This window comes from Eptesicus fuscus, chromosome 7 (assembly GCF_027574615.1).
Source record: "Eptesicus fuscus isolate TK198812 chromosome 7, DD_ASM_mEF_20220401, whole genome shotgun sequence".
Classification (NCBI taxonomy): domain Eukaryota; kingdom Metazoa; phylum Chordata; class Mammalia; order Chiroptera; family Vespertilionidae; genus Eptesicus; species Eptesicus fuscus.
In genome coordinates this window covers 84,572,916-84,590,827 of record NC_072479.1, presented here as the reverse complement: position 1 = coordinate 84,590,827, position 17,912 = coordinate 84,572,916, and the positions used below count along the sequence as shown (strand labels likewise).

The 17,912-nt window shown below is 41.0% G+C and overlaps 1 pseudogene; it reads left to right on the top strand.

The window, feature by feature from the left end:
- The first annotated feature begins 2,345 nt into the window (after positions 1-2,345).
- LOC103285440 (PEST proteolytic signal-containing nuclear protein-like) lies at positions 2,346-3,186 on the top strand (annotated as a pseudogene).
- Positions 3,187-17,912: the final 14,726 nt, after the last annotated feature.

Genomic DNA, 17,912 nt, shown 5'->3' with positions numbered 1-17,912 from the left:
TTCAGCTTTTATAGAACCCTCAGCCCAAGGGTGCTGAAGGCAGCATTCTCAGGTGGTTATTATTAAAAAAAAAAAGTAAGCCTCGCCTGCACACACACACACACACACACACACACACACACACACACACACACACACGACATTCACACAATAAGAATGTCCCTGGAGCAAATGCCCTGGGGGAGGGAGAAACAAGGAGGAGGTTGGAAGAAAACCCTGATAAGGTCCTAGGTTGGGTTGCCCCATTACCATTAGCAGCAATTATCTGTTTTTCAGAGGACAAAGGGGAAATTCTAGTTTCACCAGCTAACTGAGGACTCCACTCCTAGCCCAAGATTGCAAGTTTGTCTTCTAGACGGGAGCCAATCTTGTTTTACGAAACTCTTGAAATGCTACTTTGAGTCAGAATGCGGGACTAAGAATTGTGGTCACAGCTTGATGGCTTCTTTGATTCTAAGGGAATTACACAGGCTTCTAACCCGAACTGGTCTCTAAAAGAGAATTGTGGGAGAGAATAATAATTACTCCGACTATTATTACTACAACAAAACAGATATATCTAAAATTATAAGATTTCACGTGTGCTATTGTCATATTTGATTCTCACCACAGTCCTATGGGGGAGTCGTTATTATCCCCATTTTTCTGATGAGGAACCTAGGCCAAGGGACTCCAAATTCAATGATGCCAAATTCAAATGAAGATACTCAGGTTATGCAGAGATGTCATTAGCATCAAGTACTCTTGGCTGTGCAGACTTGGCTCCTGCTAGTGACTTTTTCAGTCCTCTAGGGGGCAGTAGGAAGCTGCAATGTGTCCTTGGCCCAAACTCAGATTAACCCTCACAGTAGGTGTAAAATGGGCTGAGAAGATGCAAGAGGAACTCACACATAAATCAGGCTCAGTGTTCAATGAAAAGGCATGCCCATTACCTGAAGAGGAGGTGTGTAACACATATGTGCAATTCCCATCACCGGGCCCAACGCCCTCAAGTCCTTCAGGCCTATCTTCTTTGCGTAAAAAGTCACAGCTGATTCCTGCACCTCAGAACCCACAGGGTTGGCAATATCACTGACAGAAATTTACACACAGCCCAGAGTCCCCAGAAAAGATGTTATGAACAGCCCGCTGGGTGGGAAGGAGAGGGCTCCCCCCCTCCCTCCCCCCCCCCCCCCCCCCCCACCCCCGCCAACAAGAGACCCTGATTGCATTGTGATAAAGCCAATTTATTAAAGCAATTAGAGCAAGCAAATTTATTAAAGAAGGCGAGCAGATCTGCTTCATCCAGCTTGGAACGCAGATGGACATCCCTCAGCTAATCTGAGTAGTGAGTTGGGTGAGCGTTCCAAGCGTTATGTAGCCTCCTGTCTATAGGTTTCAAAACTCCTCTGCTGAATATCTTAATACAGATTCATTTTCAAGGTCCCTTTTTACTCTGTGTGGCCTTCCCAGGATTCGCGAGAAGCACCTGGCAATTTTATCTTGCCAAGCCTTAAGACCGCTGGCTTCTTTGTTTAGGGAGTAAAAAGACAAAACAGACAAGCGAAAACCTGTCCTTTATTCCTTTCCCCTTCCCCAAATGGCTGATTTCTTTGTTTAGTGCAGGATAAAAACTCCCTTCTCTCTCCCTTCTCCCCTCCTTTCCAGCATTCTTCAGTTGGAGAGTCATTAACCATTTGCTTACAAGCCTCCTTGGAAAGATAAGGGCTTGCAATTTACAAGCTGGCTGTAAATGGCCACACTATTTGGCCTTGTTTTAACTTTCTTGTCTCAGTTTCCCTATTCCTTTTGCCCTGGAATTTTCCCTTCTTTTCACTGCCCTGTAGCAAAACCTTTCAGCAATAGTAATAAAAATTAACATTTTGCTCAACTATGTGCCACAGGTATATATTGTTCTAAACAATACCAACCTAAGGTAGTTTCATTATTCTCCTGTTAGATAAGGAAACCATGGCCCAGAGAGGTTAGGGAAGTTATGAAAGATCACACAGTAAGTATTGTAGCATCAAGAAGCAGCCTAGCCTGGCCAGTGTGGCTCAGTTGGTTAGGTATCCTCCGATGCACCAAGAGGTCACTGGTTTGATTCCCAGTCAGGACACATGCTCAATCCCCAGTGGGGGATATGCAGGAGGCAGCCAATAGATGTTTCTCTCTCATTGATGTTTCTATCTCCTTCCTCCTTCTCTAAAAAATCAATAAAACATATTTTAAAGAAGAAGAAGAAGAAGAAGAAGAAGAAGAAGAAGAAGAAGCAGCAGCAATCCATTGGGCAGTCTGATGCTAGGGCCTCTCTCAACCACTCTCCTATATCGCCCCCAAGTCCAGTTACCGCCCAGATCTCCTCAATGCCCACTTTGTCCTGTGAGGTGAAGCCCTGCACAGACTTCTCCTTAAAGGCAGGGGTGGGTGGCGCAACAGACAGGAAGGCTGCAGAGAAGCCTGAGAAGCAGCCGTGAGCTGGAGCCCCCAGAGGACCCGAAGAAGCAGCAGAAAAACCTGGGGAAACTAAGACAGTGTCTTCCAGGAATGGAAGGGAAAGTTCCAGTCGCAGTGCTGAGAAGCCATCAGCTGAAGAAGCTGCAGGCCTCCCAGCAAAGCCTACAATGATCTCCAGTTTAGATTTGCCATCGGCAGTCAGATGGCAAAGAAAGCCTCAGCCAGAGCCATCAGACTTGGATCAAGTAAACCCAAAGAAACTCTTCCAACGCTTGCTCCAAAAACCTTTTTAGTAGCAGCAGCTTTTAATGAAGACTAAGATAGAGAACCCGAGGAAATGCCTGCAGGAGCAAAGGTGAAGATGAAGAATATTGAAAGGGTTATACCAACATCAGCAGGACCACACTCCTTCAATAAAGGAAAGCATGGGTTTTCTTTTTCTCCCCCCCCCCTCCCAATATATTTTTATTGATTCTGGAGAAGAAGGGAGAGGGAAGAGAGAGATAGAAACATCAGTGATGAGAGAAAATTGATGATTGGCTGCCTCCTGCACGCCCCCTACTGGAGATCAAGCCCGCAACTCAGTCATGTGCCCTGACTAGGAATCGAGCCATGACCTTCTGGTTCATAGGTCAACCCTTGGCCACTGAGCAACACTGGCCAGGCAAGCACGGGTTTCATGGTAACCAGAAGCTATGGGAGCGAAATATAAAATCTCATCTTGGAAATGCCCATGACCAAGACAATTAAATTATATGATTTGAAATGGGGGTGTTGTAGAGTTAAAAGGAACAGTTTCCTTTCTAAAGAATGGTATTTTTAAAAAAAGACTACCTTTGGAGACACATTTTTTTTTTTCAAGGTTGAGTGGTACACTAATAAATGAGAGTTTGAAACTAGACATGATTTATATTTTCTATACAGATTTAAAGACATGTGCTAATTTTGTATTTTTGTATGATTAGTTTTCAATGGTCACAGATAATTTTTGAAAATCAGAAATAGTACCTTTCTAAGAACGGCCTATTTTTTAGGGACAGCTATTAGCACATTAAGAGGGAAGCAAAAAGTTGTTTAAACTGCAAGCAATTACTCTGTAACTTAACTCCCTTATTAACCTAAACTTTCCGACTTCCAGGATCAGCCTTATAGAAAAGGAGTATTGTATTGGAGCAAAATGTTACCGAAAGTAAATTAGATAAAATTAAAATATTGCTCATCACTGGATCCAATTTACAGATGAGGAAACTGAGGCACAAACAATTTAAATAACTTGCCCAAAGTTACAAGAGCCAGTAACAGGTGGAGGCATGATTCAATCCAGGCAAAATGGTTCAGAGTCAATTCCCATCTTTTCTCTGTATAGATTCATCTCTTCATCATTTCCTTGTCAAGGGTAATTACTCTGATAGTTAGAGATCAATCCCCTCCTTACATCTCTTCCCCGAATATATTGAAAGCTTCAGAGGGCAGGGGCCAGACTTATACAACTTTGTTCCCTAACAACATCTAGCTAGGTTGTTTACCCATTATTCTTGAACCAAATTATCTCATACATTTTAAAAATGGACATTGAAGCTTAGCAGAATCCCAGCTATATTAGATTTGAAAGGAGGTTAAAGAATGATTAAAGGATGGAAGAGCCCATTATTAGATTTGGTAAATTCTCAAAGCAATCTGAAACAAAGTCACAAAATTGATTACATACAGTTTCTTTTCTCTCTTAATCACTAGGATTTCCTTCAGTAGTGTTGCCTCCTCCTACCCTTTCCTTTAAAAAAAAAATCACATTAAAAATATTTTAATGGATAAAGAAGAAGTAGGGCATATATATAATGGAATATGACTCAGCCATAAAAAAGGATGAAGTCTTTTTTATGGATGGACCTAGAAGGTATTGTGCTGAGGGAAATAAGTCAGCAGAAGAAGACAAGTGACAGATTATTTCACTTAATGTGCAATCTAAAAATAAATAAATAAAAATAAAAAAATAAATGAACAAACAAAACAGAAACACAAAATCATAGACACAGAGAACATTTTGACATTTGCCAGATGGGAGTTGGGTTGGGAGATGAGTGAAAAGACGTGAAGAAATTAAGAAGTACAAATTGGTAGTTACAAATAGTGATGGACAAATCTAGCATAGGGAATATAATCTATAATACTGTAACAACTATGTATGGTGTCAGGTGGGTATTAGATTTATCAGGGTGATCACATCGTAAATTGTACAAATGTCTACTCACTATATTGTAAAAGAAGTTCATACTATATGATTTCATTTTTATAAAACTGTAGACAAAGCAAATTTGATCTCTAGCAGCAAAAAACAGATCAGTATGTTTGGGGACCGTGGGATGGGAGTGGGAGAGAGGGAGAAGTGGAGATGATTACAAAGAAACACTAGAAATCTTTTGGAGATGATAGATATGTTCATTATCTTAACTGTGGTGATGGTCGCATATATGTACATATATACTGTATATCAAAGCTTATCAAATTGTATATTTTAAGTATTTGCAGTTTCTTGTATGTCAATTATACCTCAGTAAAGATATTTAAAATAAAGTATAAAAATTTAAGTAATTTTTAAAATAATTTTAAAGGTTGACATACACAGGGGTGTCAAACCAGGAGCCAGTTTCTGAGTGGTAATGAGAGGAGTAGGAGGTTGGTTAGGACAGGATTTGCAGAAGGAATAGGCAAGATGCATTGACTAGTGGAAATTCAGGTGCTGATAGAAATATACCACAGGCAGCAGAAAACACGAGGCTGAAGTCCATGAGATTTTGGTTTATGATCATAATTTTTGCTTTATGCATAATGTGAGGATGGAAAAATAAAAATTTCCATGTACCTTTTTAAGTTCAAGTAGGAAGTTTTATAGTCCAGAAGCTAAGCTGGTAGGTAGCTTGTCCATATTTCATTGAACAATCACTTAATCCTGAAGATGTATCCATTCAGTTAAACAGTTTTGTCTCATTTCAGGAGGCGGTAAATTAGGTCTATGTGTTTGAGCAAGCAATCAGGTATTTAATAAGTGACATTTCTATGGGAACCAAAAACAGACAAACAAACACAAAGGTTAATGTTTAGAGCAAATTAAAAACAGTTTCTGAGCCTGGAGGGCTGCCAGACTTCTGGTGTCAGACTTGATGCATACATCTCTGATGATGTCATTGAGTGTTTGGAAAAAAACTCTTAGGTGGTTTACACATCAGGCATGGAGATTGCATAACCATGAGCTGTTGTGGTGATGTCTTGAAGTTTAGTATGTTGGTTTTTTGGTGGTGTTGTTTTTTTTTATTGATTTTAGGACAAAGAGAGGAAGGGAGAAGGGGATAGAGAAACATCCATCAGTTACCTCCTGCACCCACTCTGACCAGTGATCAAACCCGAAATTTGAGGATGTGCCCGGTCAGGGAATGGAGCCAGGGTGATTTCTTGAAGTTTATATCAAATCATGGAGCAGCAGTTTGCAGGACTTCCAAGGGGATAAATGGCCATTTCAGTTTTCAGTGATTCCAAGTTAAAGGATAGGAGAAAATGGAAAATGTTAGTTTGAGGAACTACAGCCGAATATTTGAGAAAACTAGAAAAAAACTCAGGATCCAGTCCAGTTTATAGCCGGAAAACAAAACCTCAAAGACAATTAACTGAACCAGAATCTAATAACCATAAGTATGCATTATAGTTACTATTGAAACATAATTTTTCCTCTCTAAATCACCCTCACTTTTACCAGAATAGTCAAATTAAGATGAATTTATTTGCAGAATAAGTCTAGTTGTTTGTTTGTTTTTTAATTGGCCTGATTATTTGTGTAAGTATAGCAGAATAACCACTGGTCAAACAGGCTCTTTTAAATTTACTCTGCTGGGATTGTTTATAAGGAATCTCCGGATTAAAGTTTTAACAGGATCTTAAGAGGGCAAACCTTATACTTGCTCTTAGATTTTGCTTGCAGTACTCTTAGCTTTGGAGCAATTCCTCTCTAAGCGAGGTTCCCAAAATATCCTGATGTTCTCATACCTTCCTTACTCTCCTGGTAAGGTGGTTGGGAACCCTGTAAGCAAGGCACCAGGCCAGTATTTCCAAGAGGCTTCCCTAAGTCCATCTTAATTCCTTAAAGCTGTCTGGTCATACTTGGTTCTGTGCATACCTCTCTCACACGTGACATCCCCACAAAAGCCTCTGTATATAACCCGGTTCCAATTGTGTCTTTTTTTTTTTTTAATATATTTTATTGATTTTTTACAGAGAGGAAGAGAGAGGGATAGAGAGTTAGAAACATCGATGAGAGAGAAACATCAATCAGCTGCCTCTTGCACACCCCCTACTGGGGATGTGCCCGCAACCAAGGTACATGCCCTTGACCAGAATCGAACCTGGGACCCTTGAGTCCACAGGCCGACGCTCTATCCACTGAGCCAAACCGGTTTCGGCCCAATTGTGTCTTGTTATAAGGAGGACATGCTCTTCCTGAACTTATGCAAATAACTATACTGCCAAGAAAATTAGAATACTCCCTGAGAGTTTCTATATTCTGGAAGGATCAAGTAGGAAGGAAATAATAAATGTTTCAATTCTGCTCACAAAGGTATAATTTAACCAACTTGCTCTAGTTATTAGGTAGTTTAAAAGAAACAAGTTTCCTTGTACCTGGAAAAACAAAATAGTTTTCTAAAATCAGCAATATTTCAAACAAAAAGTTAGGATTATAACCATCAGTTCATTTGACAATTTTTAAAGAAGCTAGAGGGCTGGGGGCTAGACTTAGATTTTTCAGCAGCTTGTGCTTTTGAAAAGCTCTCGGTTCCTGTTTGTTTCCTTTTGTTTGTTCAGTCTCAGGCAGCTATGCCTCTTTACATTCCTGCCCATCCACAGGAGGGCCTGGGGAGTTGCTAGGAGGCTTAAATACATTCCTATCAGACTTTGAAAAATGAGCTTCCAATTTTGCTACATTTCTGATCATGGGGTTATTAAATTCTTTTAAAATATCTTTTCAGCTAGGACAAACAATATTTATTTCTGGCAGCACTAAACCATTCGATGGTCTCGATGGGTGCAAAGTTCAGTGCCTTCCAGAGTCATTCTCTCTGACCTTCAAAAGAAAGAACTGATAACTGACATATCTCAAGCAGGCAAAAAGCTAATGCCATATCCTTAAGGCACAGGCATAGCTATCCCTGGGAGAAAAAAGGATCAATAACCAATTGGTCAGGATTGAGAAAGAAGGGACCATGTGAAATTTTATTTCCCTCTTTCATTGGGCTCAGGATAAATGGCTAAACATTCAGGACCCTTTCTGGTATAAGAATTTTTTTGTTGTTGTTTAAGCCTTAGATTGGCCTTGGATGGAGGACTGAGGTCATAAATGCCCTGAGGGCTGGCAGCAGTTTGGTAGGACCCTCACGAAGAATGGACGTTAGCCCACATTTCTGTTTGGCCATATTTTGGTTACCCAGCCAAGTTCTTAGGACATAAAATGTAAGGCTGTCTTTAGTGAAAGTTTTGCCATTTTTTTCTTTTCCTTTTTTCTTCTTCAGAGCTGGACAATTGTATTTCCCGTGTCCTGATTTTTTACAATATCTACAAATATCTAAAGGCATATAGGAAGGGGTCTGAATGGACTTTGATTTTTGTTGTAATTTCTGTCCTTCCATCTTATTAAGGGAGTTTTAATATGAGAGCTTTCCAGAAAGGATATTTTAGCCCTGGCTGGGTGGATCGGGTGGTTGGAGCATCCTCCCATACGCCAAAAGGTTGTGGGTTCCATTCTCGGTCAGGTCTCATATGTGAGGCAACCGATCAAGGTTTTTCTTTCTTTCTCTCCTCCTTTCTCTCTCTCTAAAATCAACTTTTTAAAAAACATAGCCTTGGGCAAGAATTAAAAATTCTATAAATAAGTACAGACATAAATGCTTTAATTTAAAAGTTTTACCAGTTCGTAAAGGATCTATTGTCTGGCCATTGATAGTAAGATTACCAGTGACTCAAAAGAGCAATCCTTCTATGGCCTAACTAAGGAAGCAAAAGGCTTCCACAGAGAGGGTGGAAGGATGCAGCCCTCACAGATCCAACAGTTCATCCCCATAGTAGCCTAAGAAACACGTGGGGCCTGTCTTTAAACAGCTGCTCCAAATCGCAGGAGGTCATGTGTTTTCCTTCCTTTAGTCCGAAGAAGGATTTAGATTCCCTAAGCTGGATCCACAGCCGCTTTGGCTGCTCACCAGCTGCATCTTCATCCTCAAGCTGGCAGAGATAAGGACCATCTCTGGAAGAATGGGGTCAAAAACCAGAAGTTCAAATCAAATCTTCAGTACAGTCATGTTTGCCCAAGAAACTAGTCTCACCGCCAATCTAAATTCAGAAAGGGAGAAGAGTATTCTCACAACTTTTTCTTCCACTGGATCCCTAGACAGACATGTGGGGATTGGGGGGCGAGGAGGGGGGGGCTTACATGGTAAGAACCCTTACCTCCTTCCAGCCTGTGTTAGATGTCCCAGGATCTCCTGAGTTGCTTCAGCCTTAGCGGAAAGTGTGGGGTTCTAACAGGTAAATTTTCTTTTTGCCTGGCTGCCTCACTAAAACCATGGGAGCAGAAAAAATAATTTTCCCCTACCTTTCTAAATTCTTCTGGTTGGCCTAATAATCAAATGAGCATGAGACAAATGAATAGGAGAAAATAACCAAACTTATCACATATGTACATATGGGGGTCCCCAAAGAATATGAGAGCCAAGGGCAGGTTGGGCAGTTAAGGCTTACCTGGCATATGCCATCTTAAACTAAGTGGGGTAGGGGGGAGGGGTTGGTACTTTACAGGGCAAGGAGGCAATTTACAAGGGAATGAAAGAGTTAATGTTTAGTAAACAAATACTTGTTTGGACCATCTTGAAGCAATGGGACGCAGAGGAATTTGATCAAACCAGCCCTGCTAGCTTTCTCCCTATCACACACTAGTTTATATTAAACTATAATTATCCATGATACTATCTCTCTTCCTGGAGCACGTCCTCTGTCTAAATTCTTTTAAGCCATTAGGGGGAAGGTCAAAGGTTTTTTTCTGAGTCTTTTGTTTCTTAAAACTAACCAGCTTAACCAATATTCCAAAGAGGGATATTTTGGGTTGACAAGCTCTGTTCCCCTTCAAGAACATTGTAAAGGGAGCAACTGTCAAGTTAGAGAAGTAAACACTACTTTGTATGCTGAGCAGTACAAGGGCTAAAAAGGAAAGCTAGGCAGAGAAGAGAGATGGGGCTGTATGTGTTGGTGAGGGAGGGGCTGCAGACCCCATATGGAGCCTGAAAGGAACACAGGGGAGTCAAGAATATGAAGGAACACGTGGCTGGTTTTCCTGCACTGAAACTGGTGTTTTAATATGGCTTCAGAGTGAGAAATAAAGATCCTGATTTCAAAATAGCCACCAAGTTCTTGGATTCAATTTAAGACCATGTCCTGTGTTATTCCCTCCTTTCACACAGAGCAGCTGGCATGTATCGAGGAATGCCAAGTCACAGTAAGCTTAGCTTAAGCAAAGCATAAGGAATCAAATCTGCTGGAATAACAGCCAACATGCCTGTTTTGGTAACTGACAAATTGTACTTGATCTCGTTCACCTTTTTCACTGAAGCCCATGCCTTTCATCCAAAGGCCTTGGTTACTTCCCCAAGTTCATTTCTTGGCACTAACTCTCATCAGCCCTCTGGCACCATGATCACTGCACACACACACCCCCGCCCCCCATAAACACACAATCTAAACCAGTCACCCCGCCGTACTTTCAATTCTTAGAACACTGTGTTCTCTTTGCTTCTGCTCCTCCCCATCCCCAACCTTCTGATCTTATGGGACCACCATTGCATATGAAGTCCACGGTTGACAAAAACGTCACTAAGTGGCGCATGACCTTATAATGACATACACTGCGTCCACTCTTTCCTAAAAGGAGACTGGGAAGGAGACACAGGAAGCCGGGAGGGACTTAATGAAAGAGAAAGATGTTTCTGTCCGTGAGTGCCACCTGCTGGCTCACGTTGGTTATTAAAAAAGAAAAACATACAAGTGCAATAGTTGGCTTTAGCAGAAGACCTTGGGTGCCACCTACTGGTTTATTTGAAAACTTTTTAATATTTTACAGAAAGATGGTTTACTTTCACTTAATATATACTAATTACCAACCTTATAAGAGATGCTAGAAATAGAAAACCGGCCAGGATGGAAGAGGTATCATGAAGACAGATGAGCACAAAGAGATCCTGGTGAGGGCCGGAAGCATGGTTAAAACGGGAGCAAGTGTGCAGCCTAAAGGACAGAGTTGGCAATCAGTAGGGAAGGCCAGGTAGGGGGAGTTAGGAAAGCTTTATTGAGGTGAGGAACCCCAAGTTATCTCTATAAATGCGAGTTGATGAGCAGGTATGAGAAGGAGGAGCCGGGAGTTCCAGGCAGAAGGAGAGGTGGGTGTCCGCCAAGTGATTCGGTACGGCTGAACCTTGTAAGGCAAGACATAGAGAGAGGCACCAAGAGAGAAAGCTGGGGAGGGAGGCTGGGGCCAGCTCCTGCGAGGCTTCACAAGCCACACCGTGGAGGTCATCCTGCAGGAAAGAATTGAAGAACTACTGGTGGGTGTTAAGCAGGAGAGTTCGGGATTAGACATCTCTTTACAAATACCACACCCGCAGAAAAAGGGAAATTGGAATTCAGTGCCTCACTTTGGAAATGTATTGTTGTTGCAAGTCACATAAATCTAATCTACTCAAATTAAAAAGGGGGTTTATTGGAAGGATATCAGGAGTACACCACATTCTCAAGAGTCTGGAAGAGCAGCTTGGAAGCGGGCAGGAGCGAAGGCAGTGTGGAGGAGGCACAGCAGTTGTCTCCTAGTTGGCACAGTCTGGCCAAGATTTGGCTGCAGAAGGACATCACTGCCACTGTTGTCCTGAATTAGCCCTACTCACCCCACTAGGAGCATGTGATTGTCAGCCTTCGGCCCATGCCTTGGTTGCTAGGTAGTGTGGCTTCATAAACGGAGTATTCCTTAGGGTACCTGTTCGGCTGCCATAACAAATATCAAAATTAATGACGACTTTATTGCTCCCTCATATAAAGGTATGAGTGGGTTGGGCAGCTCTTTTCTCTGAAGCCAGCCCTGATCCAATCTCCCTGGATTTTCACCCCACACATAGTTTCCATTTCGTGGCCCAAGAGAGCTGCTCCAGTTCCCACCATCACTTTTGCATTCTAGTCACAGGAGGAAGGAGAAGAAAAAAAAATGAGGTGGCATGCTTCTTTCTTTTAAGAACACAAGCTGCAAGTTTCACATTTCACTTCCACTTGCAAGCCAATGTCCAGGACTTGGTGACGTAGCCACATCTAGCTGCAAGGAAAGTGACAAATGGAGTCAGAATTCTGTGTGGCCATGTGGTCAGTTCAGATTCTCCTACTGTGGGAGAAAGGAAATGCATATTGTGGAACAACTAGAACAGCCCCCAAGTAGGAAGTAAGGAGCTAGATTCTGGCACGGTCAAGAAATAAATTGGAATGTCCAATACAGGCAGAAAAAGTAGGTGGGAAAGCATTTTAATCATCGTTGTCAGAGATAATAGGGAACAGAACAATAAATTTGGATGAAAGCCAAGTGTTTTAAAATATAAAGAAGTCAGACTCAGTAGGATTTGGAACCTGATTGAATATTGAGGACATGAGAAAGGGAGGAGAGATAGATGAATCTCAATAGTCTGACTTTGATGAGGGGGTTGATCTTTGAGCCTTTACTTAAATAAGGAATATGACAGGCCGTGTACATTACATTAGAGTCTGTGTGACATTCCAGTGGAGATGCCAGTAGTTGGTCAGGTATCAGGTTCTTGACAGAAGACAGATGAATTTGATAACTGGTAGCGTATTGGTGGTCATTGAAGCTGTGGAAAAGAATTACATCACCAGAAGAGCACATGAAACTTGAGACAAAGGACTAATAGTAGAACCTTAAATTAACCTCTGAGAATAGACCCAAAATTAACTAAACCCATCAACCACACCAAGAGTACAAGGAAAGCTATCAAATGATAGCGCCCATGATAACAGCCAGATGAGGCACCGCCCAGCACATCCCCACCTCCTGACCTAACCTATCTTTTATAAACTGAAACACTTAACAAGCACTCACTGGATAGAAATCCAGGATTATCTCTAAATAATGCCTGGAATGAGTGCATCAGCAGAGTAGATTATCACTGATGTAACACAATCAAAGGGTCCAGTCTTCCTCCACTGTAGTGATGAACCATTAAAAAGAAATCTCTTCGTGTTAAGCATTTTTTTCTTTGGGGGCCCACACTCTTAGAGGAAATGTCCCAGGAAGTTCCCAACATCTCAGATAGTGCATTTTCCAAAGCACTTTCCTGAAAGGAAAGGAAGTGGGAGCCCTGAAGGAGAGTTGAAGGCTACAAGTAAATTCTCTCCTGTAAGAAGTCACGGTTTTGCAATTTCCAATTTCTTACAGCCACTCTGTTTAACAATCTCTGCAGAATCTGAAAAAATGTCTATACAGTGGTCATTGCAGCAAACCAGAACAATTTTGCTTCATACATACTTAGTCAACTTTGGGTGGGGTCCTCATAAGTTTCACCATCGTGAGGGTTATTCAACAGATCAGATTCCTTTTTAATTCCAAATATCCAGCTTCAGAGTGTTTCTTCTTGAAAAATATATTTGCATTGATTTCAGAGAGGGAGAGAGAGATCGAAACATCAATGCTGATAGAGAATCACTGACTGATTTCTGGGGATTGACCCCAAAACCAGTGCATATGCCCTGATCAGAATCAAACTGGTGACCTCTTAGTTCCTGGGTCAATGCTCAACCACTGAGCCATACCCGGCTGGGTCCTGCTTCCTTTCTTCACTATGTAAAACTACAGCTATGGTCTCAGTAAAGTATTATAGGCAAGCATGAATCATTTTTAGCCATATGAAGAATAACTAGCATATAAATTCATGATCCCTGTAAAGTTCTGGGAGAATATATAACTTTTGTGCTCTGTTCTGATTTAGTAATTATTTTTGTGGAATTCATTGAATTATAATTTATATACAATAACATTTATGTTTTTAAAGTGTATAGCTTAATGAGGTTTAACACTTAAACACAGTTGTTCAAAGATCATCACAATTAGGATACAGAAAAATTTTATCACACCAATGAGTTTCCTTGTCTTCAAAGTCAATCCCCACACTTCTCTCCCAACTCTTGGCTTCAATGGTCTGATTTCTATTTTTATCTTTTTGCCTTTTCTAGGATGTCATATAAATGGAATCATATAGCACTTAGTCTTCTGTATCTGACTGCTTTCACTTAATGAAATGCTCTTGAGATTTATACCATACTTTGTTCCTTTTTATTACTGAGTAGTATGCCACTGTATGGATGTACCACAATTTGTTTATCCTTTCATTATTAATGGACGTTTAGATTGTTCCAGTTTGAGGCTATTATAGACTGAATCTTCTCTAAACATTTTCATATAGGCTTTGGTGGACATCTGTTTTATTTTCCTTAAAAGTGGGGTCAATTTGCTATATGGACAGTTTTATATAACCTTATAAGTAACTAAAAAATAAAATAAAAAATTGTAAGCTCTACCATTTTGTATTCTCACCAGTTCATAAGGAGTCCAGTTCCTCCACCTCCTCAACAGCACTTGGTATTGTCTGCCTCCTTAATTTTAGTCATTCTAGTGAGCATGCAGAGATAGCTCATTGAAGCTTTAACTTTCATTTCTCTAGTGACTAAGAATCTTAAGTATCTTTTCATGTACTTATTCGTTACCTATATTCAAGTGTCTGTTCAAACATTTTCTCCATTTTTTAACTGGATTGTTTGTCTTATTTTTTTTAATATATGTTATTGATTTTTTACAGAGAGGAAGGGAGAGGGATAGAGAGCTAGAAACATCGATGAGAGAGAAACATCGACCAGCTGCCTCCTGCACACCCCCTACCGGGAATGTGCCCGCAACCGATGTACATGCCCTTGACCGGAATCGAACCTGGGACCTTTCAGTCCGCAGACCGACGCTCTATCCACTGAGCCAAACTGGTTTTGGCTGTTTGTCTTATTATTAAGTTGTAAGAGTTCTTCATGTATTCTGAATAATAGCCTTCTTTTTTTAATATATTTTTATTGATTTCAGAGTGGAAGGAAGAGGAAGAGAGAGAGAAACATCAATGATGAGAGGGAATCATTGATTGACTGCCTACTGGGGACTGAACACGCAACCTGGGCATGTGCCCTTGACCAGAATCGATCCTTGAGTCCACAAGCTGACGCTCTATACATTGAGCCAAACCAGTTAGGGCTATTTTTTTATATGTGTTTTGCAAATATTTTCATCCAGTTTGTGACTTATCTTTCCATTTTCTTAACAGTGTTGTACAAAGAATAAGAGCTTTTTATTTTAATGAAGTCCAGTTTATCTTTTTTTTTTTTTTTGCAGTTGGTGTTTTGTATCCTATTTAAAAATTTAAAGGACTTAAATTCTTTGTGCTCATTGTTAAATAAAAGAAAGCTACAGTAATTAATATAGTGTAATACTGACAAATATAGGTTGATGAAACAGAATAGAGTCCATTTGATTTTGCTATTATTACATTTAAAATATTAATAATTCCTTGGTATCATTACATAGTTAGTGCTCACATTTCTTTGATTCTCTTAGAATATGTTTTCCATTTGTTTGTTTGAATTGTGGTCAAAATAAGACTCAAACATATAACATAGTGATGAATTGATATATCTCCTAAACTTCTTTTCATCGATAGATTTCCCCCTTTCATCTATATTTTTTTGCTTTTCTACTTTAATTGAAGAAACTGATGGTTTGTCCTCAAGAATTTCCCCATAGTCTAGATTTTGCTGAGCCGCATCCCTGCAGAGCTATTTAACAGATCCTTGTGTTCCAATTCCTGTAAATTGGTAGTTATATTCAGAGGCTTGAATATGGTTTAGGGTCAATTTTTTTGTTTGTTTGTTTTGCAAGACTACATCAAAGGTAGGCTGGGTTCTTGCTTGGAAGGCACTTAACGGGCTGATTTTCTCTGGGGATGTTATTAGTCATTGAGAACCATTACCTGGATCTACAGGCTTGCATGCTAGTTCCTTCATTGTGCTTGCTCACCAGACCATCACACAGTAATGAGCACCTCCTATATAAGGGCGTGTTGGTGACATAAGGTTTGGCACAGAAGTAGTTTGCAATCTGCTGGGCAATAAACTGGAATAGGAAGCTACTATGGTGGCACCTAAGTGTAAAATTGAAGGACCTCAATCTAATCTGAAATCATAGAGATTACTAGCACATAGAGATTACTAGCTGAATATTAGCACAGGAAAGCCTTTGACTTTATTTCATATTCATGATATTTTCCATTAAATCAATAGAACAATGAGGCAAATGAGCCACTAAAACATCTCAGCTGCGTATCGTCTGGGTGCGATATGGTTTAGCAGAAGGATATGAAGAGAAGATATGAACATTTTAGTGGACAGCAAACTTGGCGTAGTCAATAGTCAACGTCCTTTTATCTCTCATGCCCCTCTACCATCCCAGCAGCTAGTGTAATCTTAGGCTATCTTAGCAGAATTACATCATCTAGACTCTAAAAGGTAATGATTCTGCTCTAGTCTCCCCTGGTCATGCCATGTCAAGAGAACCAAAAGTAGGAAATAGACAAAGAAAAATATAATCTGAGTAGAGAAATAGGACTGGAGGCAGGACATGGAATAAGTAAAGTATAACCAGAAAGACTAGGGACGCTAACCAAGGAGAAGGCTTGGTGCCAATAGCTCAGCATCTTCCAGCATTTGAAGGTCTGTCATGTACGAGGTGGGTAGGCTCGCTTTGTGTAGTGCACCTAGACAAAGGGAGCAATTATTGAAAGGAAGAACATTCCGAGCTGAGGGACAATAATTTCCTGTCAATTGGCAGGGATGTCACAGAGGAAATCTAAGCATCAAATTCAGTTTGATCTGTCTCTTCTATTCCTCCAATTTTAAGACTCTGTGCGTCTGACCAGCAAAGCCTCAATCATTTTTTTGTTTACCCCTAACTGATTTACTATTGAAATTCCCACAAGAATTGTTACAATTTTACTTCAATCTCCTTAGCCACTGAGCCTGCTCCCTTACACCCAACAGATGACACCACTGTCTTCTATTATTATTATTACTAGAGGCCCAGCATGCGATATCATGCGAGACCCAGACCTGCCATGCTGGCGAGACCCAAACTGACTCCTGGTGCACCAGGCAGAATGCAGGACCCAGAAGGGTGGCTGCCCAGCCCCGCCCCCTATTGGAGTGGGGGTGTGCGATCAGGTGTGGGCTGGCCGGAGGGGCTGCGGGCCTATCGTGGTGGGGTGGGCTGATGGGGGCCCGGCTGGTGGGGGTGGGGGGAAAGGAGGGGGCGTTTGGCTGGCAGGCCTGGCTCTTGATCAGGGTGGGAGAGTCTAATCAGGGGCAGGATGGCCAGGGGGAGGGGCCACGAGGTTGGCCACCAGGCCGCCCCCCTCCCCCTCCCCCAGGCCGGTTCACCGGCCACAGTGGGTGTTATGGCCGAGAGGTGCTCCATGCACCTCCTGGTGACTGGTCGTTTGGTCGTTTTGGTCGTGATGCCTCTTGGCCTTTTATTATTATGATTATTGAGATATAATTGGCATATAACATAGTTTAAGGTATAAAGCACAACGATTCAGCGTGTATATATTACAAAATGATTGCCACAATAAATCTAGTTAACAGCTACCACCATACACGGTTACAAGTTTCCTTCTTGTAATGAGAACTTTTAAAAATGTGCAAGAACTTGTACTCTCTTAGCAACTTTCAAATATACAATGCAGTATTATTAACTAGAGTCACCATGCTGTACCTTATATCCCAGGATTTATTTATTTTATAACTGGAAGTTTGTACTTTTTGACCATTTCACCCATTTCACCCACCCACTACACCCCACTTCTGGCAACCCCCAGTTGTGCTCTGTTTCTGAGTTGTTTGTTTGTTTTTTCAGATTCAGCATATACGATAAGCGAGATCAGCCTGTATTTGTCTTTCTCTGTCTCACTTATTTTACTTAGCATCATGCCATCAAATTCCATCCACGTTGTTGCAAAAAGTAGGATTTCCACCACTGTCTTCCTTAGCAGCCATATGAACTCTTTCAATTCCTGGTCCCTGCAAGTCCCTCCCTTCCACCTCACACTTTCCTGGTGTTTGCCCATATTTTCTTTCCCTCCTATCTTTTTAATAATAAACTCTTCAACTGATTCTGACCCTTTCTATTCTTCAGGCCTCTGTAATCTACTTTTCACATAGTCCTATTACATTAAAAATACTCTGCAAAAAATTCGGCAAAGTAGAACCCGTGTAGCATATGCAGCACAGGGGAAGGAATTGATGAGAACTGAGAC